The sequence below is a fragment of the Eublepharis macularius genome, chromosome 9, assembly GCF_028583425.1.
Source record: "Eublepharis macularius isolate TG4126 chromosome 9, MPM_Emac_v1.0, whole genome shotgun sequence".
Lineage (NCBI taxonomy): Eukaryota > Metazoa > Chordata > Lepidosauria > Squamata > Eublepharidae > Eublepharis > Eublepharis macularius.
The window spans coordinates 75,939,254-75,954,907 of NC_072798.1; positions in this window are offsets into that span (position 1 = coordinate 75,939,254).

Consider the following 15,654-nt stretch of genomic DNA (forward strand, 5'->3'; position numbering starts at 1 on the left):
CTTAGGAAGCAGGTAAGTCCTGCTTTGCCAACAGGATATCCCTGGCCCTATTCATTTCTATGCCAATGTAGCTATTACATCTGTAGATTTTGTACATCTCCAGATAAACTATGCATCGTTGACATGCACTAGTGTATTTCTAAGATACTTTGATTTAGGGCTTAGTCACCACCCTAAGCCCTTTTGGGCTGAGTCCTAAGATGGGGCTCTTAATGGTACAGAATAAAGATACTCTATTATTGCAGCCACTACCTTGGCATATTTTTTTAAAACAAAATTGACATTTAATGTAGTTGGTTGACTTTAGTGGGAGCCATCCATGCTGTGATTTCCCATCCTGTTTTTTCTGCTTCATAAACCAAAAAGACCCTGTGGGAGAGAAACCACTGTCAGTAGTATATTTCAGTTAAGAACTAGGATACTAGGAACACCTGTCAGATTGCTCACATACTGTTTGCTGGTCACAAACAGGGAACCATTTTTTTTTCAATGATTGGTTTGACGGCTGACTTGTTTGTGGCTGTTTGTCTGGTTGCTTTACTCTTTCCTAACTATGCAGTACAGTGAAGTTGGCTTTTGCACATACACATTCTTGCACAGCCTGATTTTCTACTCCCACCTTGTCCTTGCTGCACGACTGCTCTGCTCATCAGGCAATTGTTTAAATAGATCAATCAGTAGAATCACTGTCACAAATAGATGCTGTGTTTTAATAAAACATTAGCCTTTGGTGTTCATCTGAGTAGTTCCCCTAGTAATGGTAAAGGCTAACGACTTCTTTGAATCAGCAGCATCTTTGTGCATATACAGTTTTGCAAAAACCTGATGCAGACCAATTTGACAGACATTCATGGCTGTTTTGTAGGAGCTGAACAGGGTTGGTGATCAGCTGGCATCTGATAGATTTCTTTGAATGCAGTAAAGTCAACTGTTAGTATATTCACAGCAAAATTTGCAGCATCCCTAGTTAAGATGCCAGAGTGCATGTTTGTCTCCCCTTTTAGATCTTTCTGAAGTCCCTGAACAGACTGAAACCATGAACAGGTGTTCCTCTGGTATGCTGAGTAGGCAAGATATACTCATGATCAGAGTACCCAATAAAAGGAAGCATGTATATCAATGCACTTTATTAATAACATTTTATTTTATATCAATGGAGTAGGCTTGCAAGTGGCTGTGTAGTAGAGATGGGCGCAAACCGCCAAAAAAAGCAACTTCGAGATTCGTGGTTTGTCCCGTTTGATGAACCGCGAACCTTGAATTTTCACAAAATTCCCATTTTCATGAACTGGTTCATTTGATTCGTGGTTCACTAGTTCCCAGCCCCTTAGAAATGCCATACTTGCACGGAGTCTTCAAAGGCTCTGCTCCAGCAGTCCTCCAAGTTTTGTGAAGGTTGCAATATGCATCTTCAAGTCATAGACACCCCACCAAAGCCAGCACCCCAACCAATGGCTCCTTTGACTGCATTGCAGCACCCAACAGTTACCGGACTGACGGACCCCCAGGCATAGGTTCTGTTGGTGGCTGCCCCATGCTCGCGGGCTGGGGAGGCGGTCAATGGACAGGACCTCCCCCCTCATTCCCCTGGGGTTCTGTGGCCCCGGGGTGGCCTGCACCACCACCCTTGAACTCAAGGGGAGCCCACCACACCGGACGTGTGTGTTCGGTTGGTGGCCACCCACTGCTTGCGGGTCAGGGAGGCGGTCTATGTACAGGACCGCTCCCCTAGTTCCCCTGGAGTTCTGCAGCCCTGAGTCTGGCCTGCACCACCACCATCCCTTGTGCCCAAGGGGCGCTCAACGTGCCGGATGTATGAATTTGGTTGGCGGCTGCCCCCTCCTTGTAGGCCAGGGAGGTGGTCTACGGACAGGACCGCCCCCTCGTTCCCTGCACCACCACCCTTAAGCCCAAGGGGCGCCCACCATGCCTGACGCATGGGTTCTGTTGGTGGCTGCCCCCTGCTTGCGGACCAGGGAAGGCAGTCAATGACAGGATTATCCCCATTCCCCTAGGGTTCCATGGCCCTGAGGGTGGCCTGCAATACACCCCTTGCACCCAAGGGGTGCCCACCACTCCAGACATGTGTGTTTGGTTGGCGGCCATCCCCTGTTCACGGGCCAGGGAGGCGGTCTACGAACGGGACTGCCCCTCTCATCACCCTCCTTGCGCCCAAGAGGTGCCCACCACACCTGACCCGTGGGTTCTGTTGGTGGATGCCCCCTCCTCGCAGGCTGGGGAGGCGGTCTACAAACAGGACCACCCCTCATTCTCCACCTCATCCCCCTTGCGCTCAAGAGGTGCCCACCGCACTTGACCTTTGGGTTCTGTCAGTGGCCACCCCTTCCTCGTGGGCCGGGGAGATGGTCTATGGACGGTCACAGGCCCCACATCCGTCCAAAGTGTTTTGTCTGTGGCACCCCTCCCCCAAATGGTTGCAGAGAGTAAGACAAAGTTGATAGCATGGGAATGCAATGGACTGAGGATTACAGGGCACCAGAAACACCCACTCGTTGGATGTGGTAGCACCAGCACAGAATAAATCTCCCCGAAGGGGTCAGCAGGAAACACTAGTGAACTGATGCAAGTACTGCAAGGGGTGGCCATCACCTCCCGCTGCACACCATTGAGACATACCAATGCTCCCTCACTGAGGAGCGTAAGCCGCCAACCAAACATAACCATTGGCCATCGCAGCAGTGGAGGATGCCCTCCCCTACATCGGGGAGGGGATGGAGAGAACTGTTCCCCCTGGAAGAGCAGAGCAATGCTGCGATAGATGACTGCCCCTTGCACTAAGGCTGCTGCCAGCCAAACACACTTATCGGCTGCGGCAGCGGTGGAGGATGCCCTCCCCCAGTCAGGGAGGGAAGAGAGATCCGTTTGCCCAGGAATGGGGAAAGCAGAGCAACACAGTGACATGTGCCCGCCCCTCGCGTCGAGGAATGGAGGCTGCTGCCAACCAAACAAACCCATTAGCCATGGCAGCGGCCAACAATGCCCTTCCCCTGGTCAGGGAGGGGGAGACCAGATCCACCCTTGACGGGAAAGCAGAGCAACACAACTTGTGCCCACCCTTGCGTTGAGGGGCGGAGGTGACAGGAGACATCCTCCATCCTAATATGGCTGAGCTGGGAGATGCCTTCCACACCTTCCCAGGCAGGACAGAGTGCACAAAACAAGTTCCCCGAACGGGGACCACAGCAGCAAGAGAATTGGCAGAGTGCTACAAGATGCATGCGACTGCCCATCTCATTGAGGAGTAGAGGCTGCTGCCGACCAAACACACCAGTTGGCTGTGGCGGCGGCCGAGGATGCCCTCCCCCCGGTTGGGGTCGGGAGGGAGAGACCCGTTCCCCCAGAATGGGAAAGCAGAGCAATGCAGCGACATGTACCTGCCTGTCGGACATGGTGGAGCCGGGAGATTCCCCCCCACACCTCCCCAGGCAGGACAGGGTGCACAAATAAGTCCCCCCGAAGGAGACAGCTGGCATTGCAGCTTAATTGATGTCCGCCCCTCCTGTTGAGGGGCATTGGCAGCTGCCACCAGAACTCACTGGCCGCACATGGCGAGGTGAACTGGGCAGAGACAGTCCCTGGAGTTCAGATGGTAGAGGGAATGACTGATTCTACAAACCTCCACCATTCCTCCTCAGACTCCTCATTTGCCACAAGAAGTTTAACCATGTCCACTCCTGGCAGCGGAGAAGAAACGACTTCTGCCTCCTCCACAGCCGCCCTGCATGGATCTGCAGTTGTAGTCTGGTGCCCACAAGACCTCCCCCCTGTAGGGGTGGCAATCACTGATGGGTGACGTGGACAAGCTTTGCCCTCCCCCCCCACCACTGCCCTCACCCAACACTACACACTTCATAGCAGTGCACTGAAGTGAAAAACCAAAAAAAATAGCATTCACAAAGTAGAAGAGAGCCAACCAAAGAGTGGGGTTAGTAGAAAGCAAATTCAAGAGTGAAGGTGTGAGGCACCAGACAGTGACCCTGAGACTAGGTTTTGGTGTTGAGCCCCAGAGGTGTTGTACACCTCAGACACCAGGACAGGTGTACAAAACAAAAGCTAAATGCACCAGCGGAGGGCACAAAAATAAAGTGAGTTGCACTAGAGAGGCGCACCGGAGGAGAGAGAACAGAAGAAAATGCAGCAGGTGGCTGCCCTCAGACTGGGTGGCTGTTGAGCCCCAGAAGCACCACACAGACAACGACCCAGGCAGGACAGATGTGCAAAATAAAAGGTTGAATGCACCAAGGGAGTGCACTAAAAGAAAGCTAGCTGCACAAGAGAAGCGCACTGGAGGAGAGAGAACAGAGCAAAATGCAGCAAGCGGCTGCCCTAAAACTGGTGGGTGTTGAGCCCCAAAGGCACCACACACACATTGGCCCAGGCAGGACAGATGCACAAAACAAAAGCTGAATGCGCAAAAGGAGGGCAGAAAATAAGAATAAGCCATACCAGATAATTGCACAAAATCCAGGAAAGAAAACAAGAGTGAGGGTTTGTGCCCTGGCAGCGGGGAGCCCCAAAACCACCCAAAAACAAAACAGCAAGAGTGTGAGGCCCTCAAAAAATCAGAGCAAGAAACAAAGACAAGCAAAGAAAAAAAGGGAGGGTTCAGTAAAGCAAGGCCCCAGTTCCAGGCAAAGGCCTGAGACTAGGGTGGGGTAGGGTGATGGGGAAAAGGCACCCTTTTCGAAACACATCTTCACGAGGAGAAGGAAAGGAAATTTGGAAAGAGGCTTTTCAGTCTCTTTTCCAGCACCAAATCCAGGCCCAAACTTCCAAATGCACTCTCTCTCAATCCAAGTTCCAGCTACCATTTCTCCTCGCTCTCCCTCTGCCAGCTGGAAATGAAAACACGAGGCACACAGCTTTGCCTTTTATATAAAATGATAACATAGAGCAAAACAGGAGCACTGTGGTTGGCAGACAGGCCTATCAAACAGGGTTTTAGGGGAAGTGATTGGTGTTCCCATGGCTACTGTAGGCCCATCTCCTCAGTAGCCTAAGAGATTAATCACCCCACTCTGCCTGCTGCTTTGCTGGATGGGGCAGAACGGGAACTCTTCAGTTGGCAGGGACAGCTTCCAGTCAAGGTTTGTGGGCTAAGATTGGGGGCAACCAAAGGACTGGCCTCCGTTGCCTGGGGAATCAGTTGAATAATCGGCAAAAAAACCGGCAAAAAAATTGTTGAGTTCATGGAAAACATGTCCCCTATGAAATGCGTTTTCCCCGCGGAACGAATTGGCTGATTTGTCACGAATTTTGATTTGTAATTCAATTCGTGTCCATCTCTGCTGTGTAACTATGGACTTTATTACATTGCCTGACAGAAATAGAGGATTCCATAAGAGTTGGGACTAACCTAATAACACATAGCTTGACTTCAGGTATATACTCAAGGCTTGAATAAAATAAAATTTAATTAAAATAGAGGTGATGAATTAGAGGGGAAAGGGATTCTGTAGTATATAGAAAGCTACTTATCTAATTATTAGGAAATTAATCATGGTTCAATCAGTCATAAAAATGAACCAGATCTTTTGTTTCTGGTATGTGTGGTAACATTTGTCCATAAAAATGACTTTTAGTAATATGATTGAAACTTTGGAAATATGATCCCTTGCGTGAGAGGTACAATCTCAGAAGATTCATCAAATTGGGTGGAAAACCAAGATCTTTTTCCGCACAGGGCTTTTTCATTGATTCTGGCCCCATACTGCATTGATTTCTCTCCAGGCTTCTGCACTCACCTGGATTCAGTGTCCAAACTGCTTCCCAGACTTTTTTGCTTTCTGTATGGAGAAAGACTGCATCAGAATCAATATTTCCCCTGCTTTCTGCAGCTTTTCTCTGTGTGCAGATACCCTGACAAAATCCAGCAAAATAAAATTGGGACTTTTTTGAAGTGCACAGTTCTTTCTTTAGTGTGAGGCCTGGCCCGGGCCCTACCTTTTGCCCTCTCCTTTATTCTCCTGCATCCTGATAAGTTGAACAGCACCCAATCAATTTTTTCCTGAATTTTTTAAAAATAAATTAAATAGCAATGTTGCAATGTTGGTGCCTTAAAGAAAACAAACCCTTGCAACTGTGGCATGTGTTGGGGGGAATGCTACAGTATAGCTAACACAAAAACTCTGTAGACAGCCCCGAATCCCACTTGATATTTTGGTTTTCACCTGTGCTTCCTGTACTTTTCAGTCCATTTTTTTGAGGGTTTTTTTAATATATTTAAAAAGCTGTGTTGCAAGGTTGGTGCCATTAAAAAAGACAAAAAAAACTACTCTTGTAAGTTTCTTCATCCATCCAGTGATGAAACTGACAAGTCCTCAGCCCACCCACTGAAGAAACTGAGAAGTCCTCAAAGCCCGCAACAGAAACCAGGCATTTTTCTAGTGCAGCAAAAAAAAAAATAGACACCACTTCAGTTCAGCTCCCTCCAAGTGTAGAATTAAATAATTGAAGCAGTATGGGGCCAGAGCTGATGAATAAAACGGATCCGTGTTGGAATAAGACACTGTGGCCTAATTTGAATTGAAAGAGTAAAGAGTGCTTGCAGGTGGAGAAGGGGCTTGATACTTGGTATAGTTTCTGTATAGTGTCTGTTTATCTGTTGCTATGGAACTGGCCCCTCCCTGCAGGGAGTGAAGATTCCTTCTGTGTTTAAGATGTCTGTTGCTGTAACTGCCTTTCCTGTGTACAAGTCATGAATGTGTCTCTTACAGTTTGTTGTTTATTTTACTGTAAATAGTTATTAAATGAAGTTTCAACTTATCTTCTTACATGTTTTTACTTCGCACTGGATTCTTCTGTTGACTCTGCTATACGGTGGTATATCCTGCACTTGGTGAGTGAAGGGATATCATGAGAGCTGTCAGGGATATTTAATTATATCTCTCCCCTCTCACAAAGGGGTTATGGGCCCAGCCAGTGAAGAGAAGTAAATATCTGCAAGATAAATAAGAGAAGACATAATGGCCACGTATTTAAAGGCAGTGAAATCGCCAGAGCTTGCTGTGCCTGTTCTAACTTCCAGTAACTGTCTCTTAGGAAAGTTCAGAATGGAGAATGAGCAGGTGAATAAGGATTTGTGGGAAACAGTACAACAAATCTCACCAGAAGAAGAAGCCCAAAAAGTGAATTGGGAAAAACAAGACAGAAAGGCAAGGGCAGAAATTGCAACTTATGTGAGTGATAGTGACTTATACCACATAAGAGACTTTAAGATTCCCAGAGAACTGTGGCTGGGACTGAGAGAATTATATGAGAGAAACTGACTGAATGAAAGAGTGTACTGGTCAAGAAAGTTGTTTAATTTAAAATTAAACGAAGGAGGTTATCTAGAAAAGCATATAAGTCAAGTGACAGTTACTGGATCACCTAAGAACATAAGAACATAAGCAAAGCCATGTTGGATCAGGCCAGTGGCCCATCCAGTCCAACATTCTGTCACACACAGTGGCTAGAAATCCAGTGCCATCTAAAGGACTGTCAGTGAGGCCAGGACACCAGAAGCCCTCCCACTGCCTTCCTTCCAGCACCAAGACAACAGAGCACCACCTCCCCACAAAGAGAATACCATCTATCTCCTGTGGCTAATAGCCACTGATGGACCTCTGCTCCATATATTTGTCCAGTCCCCTCTTGAAGCTGAATACCATAGGCAAGAAATTTGATGAAGATGACAAAATCATTTTAATTTTGTCAAGCCTGCCAGAAAGTTACAGCTCTTTGATACATGCAGTAGAGACTAAAGATGAACTTTCTATGAAATATGTTGTCTCGTGACTTAAGAAAGAGGAATCTAGGAGAGCTGAGAAGGCAGCAGAGAGTGAGACACAAGCATTTTCTGCACAAAGGACAGTATAATTTTAAATCTAGAACCACTTTACAAGGTGCAAACAAGAAAGATAAAACTAAAAAATGTTTTTCTTGTGGAAAAACAGGTCATTTGTCTTGAGACTGTTTAAAGCAAAGTGGTGTTAGCAAAGTAAAGCAACAAAGTAGAAGCAAAAGGCACATGAAAAATGTTTCTGTTGCTGACTAGAATAATTTAGTAATTTCAGAGTGGAAGAACCTCTGGTTGGATTATTGATTCGGGCGCTTCCATACACATGACCTGTAATTCTGAGTTCTTCAAAAAATTGAATGAAACCGCATCAGAGGATGTCGTAATTGCAAATGGCAATAAAATCGCTGTTCAAGGAAAAGGAGAAGGCTTCCTTAAATGTGTAGCAGGAGGATGAATTGTTTACAATGAGTTGGAAAATGTGGTTTACTTGCCATTATAAACAGACCGTTTGTTAAGTGTATCTGTTTTGACCAAGTGCGATTTTAATATAAATTTTAGTCGAAACAGATGTACAATCACTAGAAATGATGTTCTATGTGCTCAAGGTTTTGAAAATAATGGAGTTTTTGTTCTAGATACAGGGAACAAGACCTTCTATCCTTAAACAAAGTCAGAGAAGTTCAACAAAACCTTTGCGGCTTATTCATACAGATATTCTTAGCCAATTCAACCAATGTCATGTGGAAAAAATAGTATATATTATATATAGATATATATTGATGATTTTTCCAGATACTGTGTAACTTATCTTTTGAAGGAAAAATCAGAAGCTGCAGAAAAGTTGAAGAACTATGTTGCAAGTGTTGAGAATCTATTTGGGAGAAAACCAGAAGCGATACTTCCAGACAATGCTGGTGAGTTTGTCACACCACATCAAGTCTTATTTGAATAAAAATGGAATAGAGCACTTGCACATTGTACCATTTACCCCAGAACAAAATGGAGTGGCAGAAAGAATCGCTATCTGATGGAAATGGTTAGATGTATGTTAACACAATCTAACTTGCCACATAAATATTGGGATGAAGCTGTGATGACTGCAACATATTTGCAGAATAGACTGCCAACAAAGACTACTAATAAGGCAGCATTTCATCTTTGGTTTGGAAGAGTGCCAAACATAAGTCAAAAGTTTTTGTATATGTGCCAGTGCAGAAACGCTCCAAACTTAACAATAGAACTGAACTGGGAATACTGGTTGGATATGAAAAAGGATGTAAAGGTTATAGAATTCTTAACAAAGAAACAAGAGAAGTGGAAGGAAGAAGAGTAGTATATTTTAAAGAAGAAGAGCAGTCTTGTATGTATGTTCCTAATTGGAACTATAAAGAGGAACAGATCAATATTAATTGGCCAACTGAAGAGGATGAAGTAAAATTTTTCTTAGAAGAAGAGAAAATAGAAAGCAAGAATTCAAGTACAGGGGATTCACAAACAGAAGGGGAAACAGAAACTGAGAAAGAAACTGAATGTGAAAATTTGGAAGAGCAAGCAGAACCTTCTATTAGACGTTCATCTAGAATCAATAAAGGAATGCCAGCAGAACGGCTGTCATACACAGCGAAGGCAGTACAGAGTAGCGAACCGACAATATGGAAATAGCCAAATTACCTGCGGAATAAGCAGCCAAATGAATGACAGCAGCCAAGGAAGAGATTGAAGCATTGAATAAAAATAATACTTGGACACTTACCAAGTTACGAAAAGATAAAAAGGCTATTGCTTGTAAGTGGGCGTTTAAGAAAAAGTTAGATCAGGATGGTAATGTACAGCGATATAAGGCAAGGTTAGTAGCAAAAGAGTATACAGACAAATATGGAGAAGATTATGACAAAACATTTGTTCCTATAGTAAAGTACAGTACAATTAGAGCTTTGCTTAGTGTTGCTGCATTTAAACAACTTCATGTAGAACAACTAGATATAAAGTCAGCTTTCTTAAATGGAGAAATTGAAGAACTGTATATGCAGCAACCAGAAAGGTTTGAAATAGGTCAAGGACTAGTTTGTAAGTTACAGAAAGGAATATATGGTTTAAAACAGGCTGCTAGAGCATGGAATGATAAATTAAACAAATTGCTTTTACAACAGGGTTTTATACCAAGTAAAACTGATCTATGTCTTTTTACAAAACAACAAAATGGAAAAATAACTTATGTACTTATTTATGTAGATGATATGATATTGTGCAGTGAAAGCAAACAAGAATATACAAAAATTGTTGAATGTTTAAATAAGGAAGTAGAAGTTAAGAGACTTGGTAATTTATTTTATTATTTGGGTATGCAAGTAGAAAGAGAAGATAGTTTTCTTAATCCAAACCAGAAAATTGTTGACTTGATAGAATTTATGGGTTTAAAGGAAGCAAATATTGTGACAACTCCCATGTGTACTAATTTCATTTCAGAAAAGGATGAGAGTGAATCTTTCCCTGATAATGAATTGCACAGAACAGTTATAGGAAAATTGTTATTTTTTGCTAATATGTGCAGACCTGATATTGTATCTGCAGTGGGTATACTGTGTAGGAAAGTGAGTTCACCCACTAATCAGGACTGGAATGCACTGTTGCTGTTGTTGATTTTATGATGAACTGTTGCTTTATGAATTGTTTTAATATTTGTATTATATTTTTATAACTGCTGTACCTCGCCCTGAGCCTGCTTGTGGGAAGGGTGAGTTAGAAATGTAATAAATAATAATAATAATAAAAAGGTTAGTAAGGTATTTGAAAGGCACTGTTGATATTAAGCTAAAGTTAACAGTAGGGTATACAGATGCAGACTGGGTTGTAGACAGAACAGATCATAAGTCTACAAGTGGTTTTGTATTTTTATTTGGAAATGGAGCCATAAATTGGGCTAGCCGGAAACAAAAATCAGTAGCTTATTCTATGACTGAGGCAGAATATGTTGCTGCAGCAGAGGCGTGCAAAGAAGCACAATGGCTTAGCCAGATCCTAGAAGATCTGGGAGTGCCAAATTCTGAGCCTATTAAAATTATGGAAGATATTCAGAGTTGTTTGAAATTAGTGCAATTAGAGAAAATAAGTGCACATACTAAACACACAGATATAAGATGTCATGCAATAAAAGACTTGTATCGGAAAGGGTTTATTGAAATGGAGTATTGCCCAACGTTACAAATGACTGCTGATGTCTTAACAAAGCCTCTAAGTAAAGACAATTTTGAAATACTGCGTAATGAAATAAATTTGGTCAGTTCAAATGAGGCACAGTGAGAAGGGGATTCTTGGAATAAGACACTGTGGCCTAATTTGAATTGAAAGAGTAAAGAGCGCTTGCAGGTGGAGAAGGCGCTTGATACTTGGGATAGTTTCTGTATAGTGTCTGTTTATCTGCTGCTGTGGAACTGGCCCCTCCCTGCAGGGAGTGAAGATTCCTTTTGTGTCAGTTAAGATGTCTGTTGCTGTAACTGCCTCTCTCTCCTGTGTACAAGTCATGAATATGTCTCTCTCACAGTTTGTTGTTTATTTTACTGTAAATAGTTATTGAATGAAGTTTCTACTTAATCTTCTTACATGATTTTACTTCACACTGGATTCTTCTGTTGACTCTGCTATACGGTGGTATATCCTGCACTTGGTGAGTGAAGGGATATTGCCCATCATGAGAGCTGTCAGGGATATTTAATTATATCTCCCCCCATCTCACAATCCGAGCCTCATGGGTTGAATACACAGAAAGCCTGATGTAAAGTTCACCATGTAGAAAAGGCCCAAGATTTTACAACCAGAAAAATTGCCTCTTTTGAAACCAGATCATTTGTTTGGATTCTCCTTAGTTTTCTTCTAAAAAAATATTTTTAAGTTCATGATTTCATTTATTTTGAAACTAATGCAGATATGGAGATGAGAATCACATCTGTGGCACCCTATCTTACTGATTTACACAGCTGTCTTACTACATTTTGTGTAAATGCGGGCATAACCAGAGTAGCATAGTGGTTAGAATGCTGGACTAGGATCTGGGAGGCCTTCTCTGCCCTGGAAGCTCGCTGGGTGACCTTGGGTAAGTCATGCCCCCTCAGCCTAACCTACCTTACAGAGTTTTTGAGGATAGAATGGAGGAGAGGAGAACAACATGAGCTGCTTTGGGTCCACATTGGGAAGGTATAAATAAAGGAAATAAAATAAAAACCTTCAATATTGTGAAGTTCCGTTCAAATAAATTATCAGTGTTTCAGAGATTAGTTTATCATGACCTAGCTTACTACATCTGGATCATAGATACCTAGGTCTTGTTCACAGGTTCCCAGTGTTGATGACCCTGTGTGCACTTTTGAATTTTGAAAATAGGAATGACAAATGGCTACCATGTGAGGGTACACCTATTGCAGAACGTAGGTGTATTTCTGAGCCAAGTGGTCTCTTACAGTGGAGGTAGATGCTTTCAAATGAGTTCTGTCTGCAGTCATAAACATGATTTATCCTGGAATCTTGTGAAAACCTTTTGTTCCAGTGAGATGGAGGAACGTGAGGACTGGCTCTTTGGGGAAGAAGGAAGCGGGCCCAGGAAATATGGTGGTGGGAACCATGGGGACCATTGGTGTAGATACTATACTTTTGAATGAGATGCAGTATTCCATTCAGAGGTATTTGTCCCAATTACCGCTTGTTAATGAAGAGAGTAGAAAAAGGCAGTTTCATGGATTATTGCAATGTATGGGGAAATTCCTTATAGGCATGTGTTACAAGTGAGAGCTATCCTTGAAAAATTTAATGCACTAAAGCTCAAATTATTTAAAACGATTTATTTGGTTTTTCATGGTGTCTCTAGCAATACACATCCAGATGTTTCTGGACATTTGGGGTTCCTGTGAATGGTTTCATGTAAAAGGTGTTCCTGTCAGATATAAAAGCTGCTCTTGTGTAAAGAAAGTCAGTGGGATTCTTTTCCCCCAGCAGCTTCAAGAGGAACAAACCACAACAACTTCCAAATCCTTTTACTTCTATGCAGCATCTATCTAGAGGATAATTGTGGAGCTGTGACCTTAAGTGTAGTATAGTCGTGATTCTGTGGTTCGTGTATTTGATTTTCCTGTATCATATATATGCCTGAATCAGTATCTTTAGAAATTTTACTTTTGTAAAACATTGGAGCTCTTCTGAAACCATAGACCAAGATCATTTATTCATTTATTCATACATCATTTATTCCCCACCTTTCTCCTGACCCAAAACTGTTTATATCATTTGCTTCTCCGTTTTATCCTCATAACAACCCTGTCAGGTAGTCTAAGCTGAGTGTTTTGTGACTCGTCAAAGGTCATGCAGCAAGCTTCTATGACAAAGTAGAGATTTGAAGCTGTGCCTTCTAGATCCTAGTCTGACATTCTACACCACACTTACTATATTATTTTATTTTTTGTTTATTAAAAAGAGCTAGACAACCTATCATCTATAGTTATAGAAGTGGCTTACATAATATAATAAAACAAATACAATTTAAAAGCTTTACTAAAAGCAGCAGGTCATCAAATGTGTTTGCTGGCTTGGTAAGAAGCTTGGCTAATCCTTAGAAAAGTTCAAGAAATCTGTAAGGCCAATTATTATACACAAAATAGTGAACAAGCTTTCATGTTCCACTGAACTCTTCATCAGGGTAATTGTTCAGAGTCTTAATCAGAGATTCTTGTGCACCCCTCTGTTTGGATTGTAGTATGTTTGCAAATTGTGGTCAGGATTCTTGAATCTTGGAAAATGTTTGGGTTTTTGACTGTTTGTGATTAGATTTGTATTTTATGCATGTTCATAGTATTAATTTTTCCCGTTCCTCATACATCTTTTATTATAAGGATTTTTTTTTAAAAAATAAGAGTTTTGCTGAAGGTGTATGAGTGTGATTTGTTTCCAAATTCTAGCTCATTTTAATTGACTGACACAGTGTTAATTTTGTCTGGATAGTAGATATTTTTCACATGTACATTGGCCAAACAAGTTAATGATATTCCTACCAAATACATATCTGTGGCCCTAAGACTTCATGATACTTAACCCGGGTTGATTATTACTCTAACACCCTAGCCTTCTATTTCATTTGAGTATGGTTTATATAATCTTTTAATTGTTTTTAATTGTTGTTTTATGTCTTTGTATGTTTTTAGGTCTGGTTTTAACTGTTTTACTGATTTATTGTTTGTTTTGGTTGATTTTGTTTTAAAATTTAGCTTTTTTATTATGTATATGTTAATATGTTAGCTACCTTGGTGACCCTTGTGAGGGCAGAAATGCAGGGTATACATTTTGTTAAATAAAATAAAATAAGTAGTTTTGTTAATATGCTAGTTATAATATGCTAGTTAGTGTAAGTTTTGGAGACTATGGGGATAAGTTTTGATTTTGTTTTTTATCTTAAATCCTGTGATTTTTGCATTCAATGTAACTTCATATTGTCTAAAAGTCTGTGAGCTGAAGAAACACAGCTGTTAATGAAGGGAGTAAAATTCTTTGCTGTGGCCATGTCTTCCTCCAGCTCCCCAGTCCATTTCCAACTTGCTGAAACTGGGGCTGGAGCGGGCGGGGGGAATCTTAATTTACAAAGAGGCAGTTTCATTGGTTGTCCTGATCCTGCAGGAAAAAGAAATGCGGACGTTGGATGAGGTTTTTTCCCCAGCCTTGGTAATTTTGCTTTCATGCCTTACTCCCCAAATTGATGTGTGGGCTCCGTTGTGTTTTGTTTGGATTTTCAAGTTTGTGCAGTCAACTTCAGTTCTGGGCATTTGCAGATAACAGCAAATGCTGCCAGCTGTGCAGAGTACAAGCTCTTAGAATTTATTTTATTTAGTGTATTTCACCCTGTCCTTCTTTCAGAGAGTTCAGGGAAGTGTACCCAATTCTCCATTTTGTCCTTACAATAATCTTGTAAGATAGATAAAGCTGAGAGAGTGTGACTCTCCCAAGATCACCCAGAAAGGTCATGGTAGAGTGGGATTTAAAGCTGGGCTTCCCACATCATAATCCAGCACTTTATCCACCACACCACATTTGCACAAAAAGAATATAGTAAGATCTAAACGGGTCTCATTATACATGGAATTTGCAAATTTTACCTGTGGATGAAAACAATGATTTCTTTAAAATTCAGTTGTCTTACCCATATTGAGCACAGAGATTCTGCATTGTGAGTAACTTATTTCTTTATAACACAGATGTGTTTTTCCCCCGTGCATTAGTTACAGAGAATAGTATGTGTGACCTGTTATAGCCCTTTGATACATCTGGTAGGCATGGATAGAATTAATTAATGTGGGTTTTTCTATAAATGGCATACTATTCTATGACAGCAAAAGGTATTTGTTCCTGATGTCAATCAGTCATTCTTTGTGAGTTCAAAAGGCTTCCCTGAAGGAATATACATTGATCTGTGCATATCCTAAAATACAAAAAAAAGCCTTGCTGGTATTGTGGAGATGAAAGTGAAAAGATATGTGTTGAAACACCACACAGTAATATTAGAATACCTGATGGGTGTTTTCAAAGGTTTGCTGAGCAGGAAAACTCAGAACACAAATGTTGACCAGCATGTGCGTGCAAGCTAACCTTATGATGAAAATAAATTAGGTCAGACTGGTTAGAAACGAAAGTTGTTGGGGAACAGACCCTAGCTCTTTGACCTGTAGCCCAGCCGCTTGCAGATACTTGACCTTGAATATAACAGATGAATACAGACTTAGAAATCACCTCTTCTTCTGTTTTACTAATAACTGTTTGAATTACCTTGTCTACGTTTTTTGGTGCAAGCTAAATGGGAGGGATGCAATGTGTCATTT